General features: G+C 53.9%; 1 pseudogene; it reads right to left on the reverse strand.

Annotated features, from left to right (window-relative positions):
* Positions 1-423: 423 nt before the first annotated feature.
* Positions 424-3627, reverse strand: LOC125535268 (annotated as a pseudogene).
* Positions 3628-12062: the final 8435 nt, after the last annotated feature.

Below are 12062 nucleotides of genomic sequence, written 5' to 3' on the forward strand. Positions count from 1 at the left end.
TTGCGCCATCTTCTGGTCGTCGATTCTGGCGAGCAGAGTCTCCAGCATCTTGGTGATGTTGGTGTTCCCTTCGTCCGTGGCGGCGAGAACTTGCCGCGTCGCCGCCGAGGCCTTGGAAGGAGCCGTTGTCCTGCTCGAAAGGGCGTCGAACCCCGCGACGGATTTCGTGCGGCTCACCGGAGCAACCCACACCGGCGCGGTGGATGTTACCGACTCCCAAACATGCAAGGAAGAAAATTTTCGGCGGAGAATAGCTCTGATTACCAACTGTAACACCCCAAGAAGGAAGAGGAGAGAAGGGGATCCAGATCGGGACGAGAGGGGGAAGAATGACTTGGAGAGGAAGGAGGGATGAATTGCATAGAGAGGATTCAGGTACAAGATTTGTCAACACACGCATGCCCCCACACAGCCACAGGCGGCCACCCTTTATCGTTACGCACGCAGCCACTTGTCGGCCAGCTGGCTGGGCCCACCCGCCAACTCTAGGACACACTAGTCCGCTGGTTAGGTGTGACACAAACTTGCTCTAGGGAGTCATCTATGGTCCATTATACGATTTTCTATACATACGCGCTGAGCTGGCCTTGGTCAACGGCGGCCAACTGTGCGCTGACTGCCACATGCGCTTGCTCGCTTGAATACGTAGGGAATCAGTTTTTTTTTTGCAGAACTGGCAGTTATTAAACTGAATAGCAGCTCCCCTCCCGCACCTCGTACCCGTAGTCGTGGCTCTCCACCACCATGTCCCACTTCGCGCTCGCGCGCCACCGGCGGCTCGATCCGCAGCGCCTCGTACACGGCCGACTTCACCAGCGGCATCTCGGCCAGCGCCTGGATCGTCACCTCGCCGCCGTTGGCACGCACGGCGGCGCGCACCTCCATCGCGAGGCGGCCGGGTGCGCGCGGCCCGGCCACTTCACCAGCGACGGGAACAGGATCCTCATGCTGCCGAAGGAGTTGAAGCACATGGCGAAGAGGATGTTGTGCACCGCCTCCTCCCGCGCGATGCCCAGCCGCTCGCCCTCGTCGATCACCGCCTTGCCGACGTCGCGGAAGAAGTCGGCGAGGCGGCCGTAGTTGGGCAGGCCGAGGCCGAGCAGGCGGGCTGCTGGAACAGAACCCACTTGGCGATCAGCTTGGGAGTTGGGCCCTTCGTCGCGGAGCGGCGAGTCGACGGGGTCGCGGCAAAGGAAGCCGAAGGTGGCGGCGTCGTTGTAGTTGCCGAAGTCGGAGCCTGGCGGAAAGCTGACAATGATAGCAATGACACCCCGCCCGCCTTGAAACACCGTTTGTCGAGTCCATTTCAATAACAGCCACAATGCAATCCCTCCAGGGTCCCAAGGTGTTAACAGCTGGTAGATGCTCCAGTGAGACCCAAACAACTCGATAGCACAAAAGAGAAGATAATCTGAATGGAGCTCATAGGACTGATATCCAGCTTGATACACATCCACCGTACTGGGTTCGACGCTTGTTCCCCTGCACCAATGAGTATCCAGATTCAAATGTGCAAGGACAGAGAAAGTTTCCAAGTAATCCACCCGGGTAAGTAATAGGATGTTCTGAAAAGAACAAATGTTGTTGCTATGTCTGAAGGAAGCAATGACAGTAACAACTGAATTATTTGAAATGTGTTTCTCCTTCTTCCACAACAGTGCAAACTTCTCCAAATAAATTTCACAGTGGGCAAGACCATGGGTAAAATATTCATCACGTTCTAGTTGATGCACCATATAGGATATGTAACATTGTATGCTCTTGTAGTTCACACGCACCCCATGTATTGCTTCTGAACCCATCAAGTGTTGTTGATAAGATTCAGATAGGCCATATAACCTGCATGTGTATGCAGTGTGGCGAGGCCATGGATGAAAAATCATCAGTAAATTTTGGTCCTGAGGAAAGCGTCGGTCAGTGATGCACTCCCAAATACTTGCTGGTGGACGCTTGAAACGGATAGGCAACTCCCAATCCCAATTGTTTCTATGCTCGAACATGTAAATAACAGCGCCGTCGACTACCTTCAGTTTCAGATATGCTTGAGTAGAGCCAACCTCAAAGTAGCATCTCGGCTGTACACACTGAATCCTTGGTGTTTGCAGCATTGTTGAACCACTTTCTTTATGAACCATGCGACATTTGAGACATCCCTTGTCCATGAATAAATAGATTACAAGCCCCGGTTGATATAAGATGCTCACAATCACGTTTTTTTAAAGCCTGAAATTTGGCGAATGAGGATTCAGGAATATATATGTTGCATACACTGAGAATAACATCATGAAACAATCGCCATGATGGTCAGAATTGCATCATCGAGTGAAATGGATACTTCCATTAAATTCCTCTTGGCTCAAATATTTTTGGTGCACCGACAAGCTTATAAGCTGAATATTCCTTTGCAATTTGTCGCTCATAGGAACACTACATACAGTAGCATGATCCAGAATGCGATGCTCGGATAAGTTCCAAATTTTATCAGAGAGCTCAGTTTTGAGTAGTTCGGACCACACACGTACTGCTCGACAATCGCAGGCAAAATATTGTAGCTTCGGTTGAACATTTTGTGGACTGAATCTGAACATTTGTTCTGCATTTTGAGCATGAAGTTGACAAGAGAACTGCACAAAACAGATAGCTGACTGCCCTTCCACATCACTCAGGTACAGATTGCCCATAAATTGCATTATCGGGTGACTCAGGGTAGGAATATCTCCTGGTAGTACAGTATGAGGCAACAGCAAGCAAACATCTCCAGATAAAATTCAGTTGAAGCATAAAGCTGGGCACACCATTCGGCAACTTCCTGTGATTGCACTCTACAACATGGGTAGAACACTTTTTGGCTGTGACCTCCTGAGTCCGCTGGGGCATGTTGAGGCGCACCACCGTGGAGCAGTGCGCGCGGACGCTGGCCCGTTTAAGTACTCGAGCCGGTCCTTGAGCGCGCCCAGCAACGGCGGGCCGTGCTCGCCCGGCACCTTCCGCAGCGGCAGTCGACGCTTCGGCGACAGCACCTCGTGCCGGTCCGTCGCGGACGCGGACGCCCGCGTCTGCCGCACGCGCTCGGCGCGGAGAAGGAGAGCTGGTGGACCGCCGTCGCCATTTGCGTTGATCCGAGCGAGAGCTGCTACAGAGGGAAGTGCTACGGCGTGAGTACTTGAGCCAAGTCCACACGGCGGCTGCTGCTGCTTGTGGTGTGCCGTGTGCTGGAGCGTGGGAGCGAGAGGGACGTCACGCGGGCCCCTCCCAAACGGCACGGTCAGCGTCCGACGACGAGCTCATGGCGGCGGTCGCGACACTCGCCCACGCCAGCGACCTCCTCGGCAGCGACGACGAACAGGGAGAAGCAGAGAGGAGGGAGGAGGCGGGTGGCTTGGTCCGACCAGGTGGGGGAAGCTGCTATTCAATTTAATAACTGGCAATTTTGCAAAAAAAAAACACCCTGCATAGCTGACTATTCAAGCGAGCAAGTGCATGTGGCAGTCAGCGCACAGTTGGCAGCCGTTGACCAAGGCCAGCTCAGCGCATACGTATAGAAAATCGTATAATGGACCGTAGATGACCCCTAGAGCAAGTTTGGTGACCGTAATGCGGGTATTTGTAACCACAAGGACTAAAGCTAACGCCAATGCAAATTTGATGACTTATAGTGAATTTTTCTCAAAATGAAAATGGGCAGAATTTTCTCGGCCTCCCATTTTTGTTCTTGAGAGATCAAAGTTTCTTTCTGAAAGATCCAGCGCTGCTGGCATTCATATATTAAGCAGAAAACAACGGGAACAGCAAATACATGGGGTAGATCCTAGGATCATATAGTCTGGAGAGATAAAAGTGAATCCATGACCAAACATATCCGCCTTGTTTAATGAATCAAAGCGAGCCGTGTAGTGGTGTGTGTAGTCACACGCCATCCTCCGATTTCCTTCGTTTCGAAGCCGGGTCACTCGCAGCATTTGGTTAAATCGTAATCTGAATGAAGCCTTGCCATTCATTCGCCTCGTCACCCAGTCTGTCCTTATCGCTAAGCCGTCTCACACTTGACCCTGGCCTTAATGCTCATCTGGAGTGCAAGTCGCAGTATTGAACTGGGCTGTGGCTTGGATAAGGACTCAATTTAGATTATGCATTCAGCTCAGCAACGTGTCCCAACTCCCAACACAGAGAGAAATTCATATATGGAAAAGGAAAAAAAATGGAGAAGTTGTCGCTGAGGTCTTCGAGGATAATGCTATGTGCTGTGGCATGTCGATCATGCTAAAACAAAACACGAGTCAATACAATTACATAGTTATAATCCTGTGACGTCCTGAAAGCAATATCGATCTCACTGTCGTTGCCCTTCGCACTCACAAGCGACGCGATAGGAAAGGAAGAGGAAAGAAAGGGCAGAGAGCCGGAAAGGGGAGGCTGAGATTTGCATGGACCGAGTCCACAAAAGCCAAAAAAGTCTAATCTAATCCAAGTGCATGCAGCAAATGGAATCCTTGGATTCTGAAAACATACTAATTGTCTCGGTGCAGAACCGGAGAATTCGGTCGGATGTATCATGCTCTCTAGAAGGAGACATGCAACCACCAACGGAACCTTTACCAGTGCAGTTTTATTTGGGTCCCTGCGACCACCAACGGAACGACATAAACTTCAAGGGGCCACGTGAGAGAAGAAGAAAATGCCACCGACAAGCCATGATCAAATAGAAGGTCATAGCAGAAAAGGTGTGAAAAGAGCCATGACGCCGCTCAAGGCGCCGCACATGTCGTCGTTGTTGGTCGTCGGCCGAAGATGCACTCTGCGTCTTTACCCCTACTGGATCGCGAATCTGAAGTCCTCAAGTCGCAGTGCTGTCAAGGGGATCGTGAAACTATAAACGTGAAACAGTTTGAGGGAAGACACCTCTCAAGGGGCGATCGGCTCATATATTTATAACAGAGTTACAAGTCTTGCAGACCAAGAAATAAACCCTATACGCGTATATGTACAACCGTATGCAAACGGAATACGCGAGATTAGCTATACAAAATTATACGTTAACATCCCCGCAGTTTGTGCGTCGGTCGAACGCATAAACTGTACCGAAAGTCCAAGAAGAGTTGAGCCGGTAAGCCCTTCGTCATGATATCGGCAAACTGCTGTGAGGATGACACATGAAGAACCCGAATCTGACCGAGAGACACCTTCTCGCGGACGAAGTGGATGTCGATCTCGATGTGCTTCGTGCGGCGATGCTGGACCGGGTTACATGCCATGTAAACAGCACTGACGTTATCACAGAAGACAACGGTGGCGGATGGAAGAGGACGATGAAGCTCGAGGAGAAGTTGGCGAAGCCAGCAACACTGAGCCACGACATGGGCCACGGCGCGATACTCGGCCTCGGCACTGGAGCGAGACACCGTGGCCTGACGTTTGGAGGACCAAGACACCAGGTTATCACCGAGGTAGACACAGTAGCCAGAGGTAGATCATCGAGTGTCGGGGCAGCCGGCCTAATCTGCGTCAGAGTATGCAGTGAGGGAGGCGGCCGGTGTGGAGTGGAGCTGTAGACCGAGGTCGAGGGTGCCACGAACATAGCGAAGAATCCGCTTAACGAGGTTGAGATGAGGTTCCCGGGGAGCATGCATGTAGAGGCACGCTTGCTGAACAGCATGTGCAATGTCGGGGCGAGTGAGCGTCAGGTACTGAAGGGCCCCGGCAAAACTCCGGTACTCCGTGGCATCGGTGACGAGAGGACCCTCGTCGGCGGAGAGCTTGCAACGGGTGTCAATGGGCGTGACACACGGGTTGCAGTCCATCATGCCAGCGCGCTGAAGAAGATCGATGGCATACTGCCGCTGCGAGAGAAGCATCCCGGAAGAAGACCAAGAGACCGAGATCCCGAGGAAGTAAGTCAGGTCCCCGAGATCGGTCATGGAGAACTCCCGGTGAAGCTGGTCGGTGATGTGCTGGAGAAGCGCGGCGCTGGACGCGGTGAGGATGATGTCGTCCACGTAGAGGAGTAGGTAGGCCATCTCAGAGCTGTGCCGTAGCACGAACAGAGACACGTCGCTCTGAGAAGCCACAAAGCCCAGTCGATGAGCGTGATGAGCGAACCGCTGGTACCACGCGCGGGGCGCCTGCTTGAGTCCATAGAGTGACTTGTGGAGCAGGTAGACATGGTGAGGACGTGTAGGGTCGATGAAGCCGGGTGGCTGCTCACAGTGGACCACCTCGTCGAGATCGCCATGGAGGAAGGCATTCTTGACGTCCAGCTGATGAACCGGCCAAGCATATGAGACGGCGATGCTGAGCACAACGCGGATCGTGGCCGGCTTGACGACGGGACTGAAGGTCTCGTCGTAGTCAATGCCAGGCTGCTGCGAGAATCCACGGACCACCCACCGTGCCTTGTACCGAGCGAGAGCACCGTCAGCATCAAACTTGTGCTTGAAGATCCACTTTCCTGAAACAATGTTAGCACCAACTGGTCGAGGAACAAGAGTCCAAGTGTGGTTCTGAAGGATAGCATCGTACTCCTCAGTCATGGAAGCACGCCAAAGAGGATCCTGGAGAGCAGAGCGATATGTTTTGGGAATAGGAGAGAGAGAGGAGTGTTCAGCCGAGAGATTAAGTTTATTAATGGGCTGAAAAATACCACACTTGGCGCGAGTGAGCATGGTGTGAGTGTTGGTGGTGGAGGTGGTGCTGTCGCGAGAGCGACGAGAAGGGGGTGGTGGTGGTGGTGGAGAGGGGGACGAAGGTGGTGACACAGACGAGAGCGGCGCGGGTGAGGCGGGCGCTGTGGCGATCGACGTCGGGGTGGAAGGCCCCGAGCCATGCATGGCGGGCTGGGCCGAGGAGGCCGGCGCCATGTTGGGCTGGCCTGCGGGAGGCACGACGACCGCGGGAGCAGGCTGCTTGGCGACCAAGTCGAGAAGAAAATCGAGATCATCCGGAGACTGAGTGGTTCGAGTGGTGGCGAAAGGAAAGGTGTGTTCGTCAAAAATGACATGTCGCGAGATGATGATGCGGCATGTCGTTAGGTCGAGACACCGATAGCCGCGATGCGATGCAGGGTACCCAAGAAAGACGCATGCGGTGGAGCGAGGGGCGAGTTTATGAGGTGCCGTGGCGGACTGGTTAGGGTAGCATAGGCACCCGAAGACACGGAGGTCGGAGAAGGAGGGGGGTTTTTGATAGAGGAGGGTATACGGGATCCGGAAGTCCAAGGCTTGGCTAGGACGACGGTTGAGCAAGAAGGTTGCGACGGCAAGGGCCTCGGCCCAGTACGCAGGGGGCATATAAGCTTGGAACAACAAGGTGCGGGTAATGTCGTTGAGCGTGCGAAGTGCTCGTTCGGCCTTGTCGTTTTGAGGGGAGGTGTATGGGCAGGACATGCGGGGGTGTATACCGTTGCGTGCAAGGAACTCGATGAAGGTAGAGTTAACGAACTCGGTACCATTATCGGTCTGGAAGGATATGACGGGGAGGTTGAATTGTGTGCGTGCGTATGCAACAAAGTTGATGAGAATATCACATGTGTCGGATTTCCGGTGAAGGGGAAACGTCCACATAAAATGAGAGAAGTCATCAACAATGACAAGGTAATATTTGAAACCAGAATTACTAGCAACAGGTGAGGTCCATAAATCGCAATGAAGTAATTGGAACGGAGCAACACAAACTGTTGATGATCTAGAAAAGGGTAAACGCACGTGCTTGCCAAGTTGACATGCATGACACACTTGAGTACTTTTATTACATGGAATAGCAAATGTTGAAGATAAATGTGACATAGAGTCATGACCGGGATGTCCTAAGCGACGATGCCATAGCTCCGATGTGGTGGTGGTGGCGACGAGTCCAAACGGGGAGGTGGTGGGGTTGGTGTTGGCGTTGAACTCGTAGAGCGGTCCTGGGCTACTGCAGGGAATGATCTCGCGCCGAGTGTGCAGATCCTTAATAGAAAAACCACATGGGCCATACTCCACAGAAACAGAATTATCGATTGTAAATTGACGAGTAGAAAGGAGATTTTTGATAATATCTGGAACAACGAGAACATTGTTGAGATAAAATGTGTGACTAGGTGTGTGGAGAGTGACATGGCCGGTGGCGGTGATAGGAAGGGGAACACCATTGCCGACAGTGACTCGAAGAGAGGGAGGAGGATGGGAGGAAGTGGAGAGTATACCGGGGTCGGAGACCATGTGCGAGGTGGCGCCGGAATCCATCACCCAAGCACCCGGCGTGGAGGAGCTGGCGGCAGAGGGCCCAGCGGTGGCGTTGAGGGCGGCGACGAGGGCGGAGCAGTCCCATGCAGGAGCCGGGGCGGAGCCGGCAGGGTGGTAGGGCACCGCGGGTGGAGGCGGGTTGGTGCCCCATGCCTGGCCATGCAGGGGCGCCATCTGGGTCGTGTAAGTGACCTGGCTAGGGGGCACCCAGGTGGACTGACGGGATGGCGGTGCCGGGGCAGTGGACCGCGGGGCTGGCCCGAGGAGGCCGGCGCCCCCGGCGGGAGCAGCCGGAGCGCCGTAGGGGCGCCAGGTGGGCTGCATCTGTTGTGTCTGCCCGGTGTAGGGGTTGAAGCAGATCCACGGTCCGGGCGCGGCGGCAAGGTAGGCATGGTTGGAGTTGGCGCCGCTCCCGCCGCCGTTCTTCTTCTTCTTGGACCAGCAGCCGCCTTGGCCGCCATTGCCGCCAGAATTGCCACCGGTGGAGGAGCCGGTGGTGTTGCCGTAGAGGGCGACTTGGGATGGCATGGGGCCGCCCGGGGCGATGTTGGCGAGCTGGTTCTCACGGAGGAGAAGAATGGAGCGAGTCTGCAGAAAGGTGGGGGCCGGAACCTGCATCGTGACGAGGGTGGTGATGTCGGAGAAGCGGGGGTTGAGCCCCCGGAGACAGGTGAGGACCAGGGTTTGGTCGGTCACGGGCTGCCCCACGTCCGCGAGCGCGTCGGAGAGGGCCTTCAGGCGATGGCAGTAGGCGGTGATGGTGAGGTCGCCTTGGACGAGGGCCCGGAACTCCGCCTCGAGGTAGACGGCCCGGGTGAGCTGATTGTCGAGGAAGAGGTTCCGGATCAGCGCGCAGGCCTCCTACGCGGTCTAATCTTGGGCCATGATTGTGTCGAGGATGTCCTCGCAGATGGAGCCATAGATCCACGAGCGCACGACGAAGTCCTGACGCTGCCAGTCCGCCGAGCGGGCATCCGGCGGTGTGAGGTCGGAGATGTGGTCGGTGAGGTCGTACTTGCCGAGGAGGACGTTGATGAGCATACGCCACTTGGCGTAGTTGGACTTCTGGAGGTCGAGGACGATGGGAACATGCATCTTGACGCTGGCGACATGGACGGCCTGGGACGCCGGCGACGTGATGGACGGGATCATGGCCCCGGCGGTCTGTGTCGCGAGCGTCGATGAGGTGGAGGCCCCGAGTGTAGAGGAAGTGGAGGCGGAGGTCGACATGGCGGCGGCCTGGGGAGGAGGAAGGAGCTGCGGCGGCGCGGAGGGAGGATGGCGGCGGCGGAAGCTAGGTTTTAGGATGTAGGGCTGATACCATATAAACGTGAAACAGTTTGAGGGAAGACACCTCTCAAAGGGCGGTCGGCTCATATATTTATAGCAGAGTTACAAGTTTTGGAGACCAAAAAATAAACCCTATAAGCATGTATGTACAATCGTATGTAAACGGAATACGTGAGATTAGCTATACAAAATTATACGTTAACAGAAACGTTAGCCATGTTCCACTAAAAAACTAGACACGACCATCGGTGTAGCGTTGGTCATCTCTGCCACAAGCACTTCTGGCTCCGCGCCGCAGCTGAACAAATCGCCGGCGCGACGAAGACCAAGGCGGAGAAATAAGACCCGTAGTGAGACCTTCACCGCCGCCTTGAAGACCTTGTCATGACACAAATCTGTGGCTCTTCAACACCATCGTTAAACGCCGTCGAGACGGTGACCCAAGAAACCTTATTCACGATGGCCTAGTCGGCACCGATGGAATGTCGTCGCCCGAAACACGAAGCGTAGACCTAACAACACTAGACAGGGAGCCGGGGCTCCCCAACCTCGCCCATGTGATATATAAAGGCAAGATGCATGTTTATTGTTTGTACAAAATAACCGCATTTTTCTCGCAGATTCACAAATGAGTATCACAAAAGTTTGCTTGACCACACACATACAACATCTGCAAGCATTTAGAGCAACTCCAATGGAGCGATTCATTTCGTCCGTGGCCGTCTGTTTGGGTCGGCGCGGACAGAAAAGGCGGCCCAACGCGCCGACCCAAACGGACGCGTGTCCGTTTTACGTCCGCGGGCGACCCATTCCCAGCCCATTTTTGAGCCTGATTTGCGTCGGCGCGGACACGCGACGGACGCGCGCTTACTCGCCTACTCCTGTCCCCGGGCCCGCTCGTCTATGACACATTGGCCTTCCCTCCCCCAGCCAACAAGCAACCCTCGCCCCCGCCTCCTCCGCGACGGCGCCGCCCATTTTGCCGGTGACTCTTCCAGCTACCGCCGCCTCCACGTCCGCCCAGCAACGCCGCCCCTGCCCCCATTGGCCCGCCGCCGCCGTTTTTCTGCCGGGGAGCAAGCTGGTTCCCCGCCGCTGTTTCCCCCACGCCCAGCCGCCCCGCGACCAAGAAGACGCCTCGCCGCCCTAGCCACAGACGACCGACACGCTCGTCGGACGCCGTCACCCTTGTCGGACGCCGGCCGGGCAGCTAGCTGGTCTGTGGGCGCCGCGTCTCCCCTCGCCGGCCGTCTCCTTCTTCAACGCCCGAAGCTGTTCGACAGTTTGCCAAGGTACGAAAATGGACTCCGCCGACGAGTTCTTTTTCCACAATTTCCTTTGCGACTTCGACGATTCGTCCGACGATGAGGAGGAGATATTGGCTGCTGTGTTGGTCCATCACCACCTCAACAACCAGCGGCCGTTGTTCCGTGGCTCCATTTCGGGCGACCTTCCGGCGTTGAATCGTAACCGGGAGAGCGGACATTTCCTTCTCTGGAAGGACTACTTTGATACAACAAACCCGTTGTTCAAACATCACAAATTCCGCCGCCGGTTCCGTATGAGTAGGCATGTTTTCAACCGTATTAGAGAGGGAGTGGTCGGCTATGATGACTACTTCGAGTGCAAAGAGGATACCGTCGGCAAGATTGGTTTCTCCTCTTATCAGAAATGCACTGCCGCCATTCGAATGCTTGCATACGGAGTGCCCGGTGATCTCATTGACGAGTACGTCCGTATGAGCGAGTCTACATGCCTAGAGTCCCTGTATAAGCACTAGTGCAGAACCGGACAATAGCACCGGCTCGTAAGGCCCTTTAATGCCGGTTTGGTAACCGGCGCTAAATTGTAGGCACTAAAGCCCCCCCCTTTAGTACCGGTTCAGCACGAACCGGTGCTAAAGGGCAACCACGTGGCATGAGCCAGCTTCGGGGGCAGGGAGCCCTTTAGTACCGATTGGTGTCACCAACCGGTATTAAAAGGTTGGGGGGTTTGAGTTTATGATTTCTTTTTCATTTAATTTTGTGTTTTCCATTTAATTCTTTTTCGTTTGCTGGTATTTTACGATACTACATATTGTACACGTTATGTATATATATATAAATAGAATTTCTAGTAGAACCGATCATAATATATATATATATATCATCGAATGTCTCACAACCACCATTAATTAATTCACACATATATACACACATGTATATATATATACACAATATCTCTCCTAATTGGTGCCTTCGGAGCCAGTGGCATTAGTCTAATTGGTGCCTTCGGAGCATGATAACAATTGGAAGTGGTTCATGGGGGCGGTAGCGGGTAATAATATTCTCCTTTGGGATCTATGACCTGGTCGGACAAAAATCCCGCTATTTCCTCTTGAATTGCTTCTATGCGGTCCTCTGTTAGGAGCTTGTCCTGTACCTCTTTGAACTGTTAAGAAGGAGATCAATATGCATTTGTATTAGTTGTGTGACTAGATATCAATAATGATGTAAAAATTGTGAATAGTGTTCTGACAATCGTACCCACTCCTGTCTTTGAGATCTGCTCCTTTCG

Source organism: Triticum urartu, chromosome 2, assembly GCF_003073215.2.
Source record: "Triticum urartu cultivar G1812 chromosome 2, Tu2.1, whole genome shotgun sequence".
Taxonomy (NCBI): domain Eukaryota; kingdom Viridiplantae; phylum Streptophyta; class Magnoliopsida; order Poales; family Poaceae; genus Triticum; species Triticum urartu.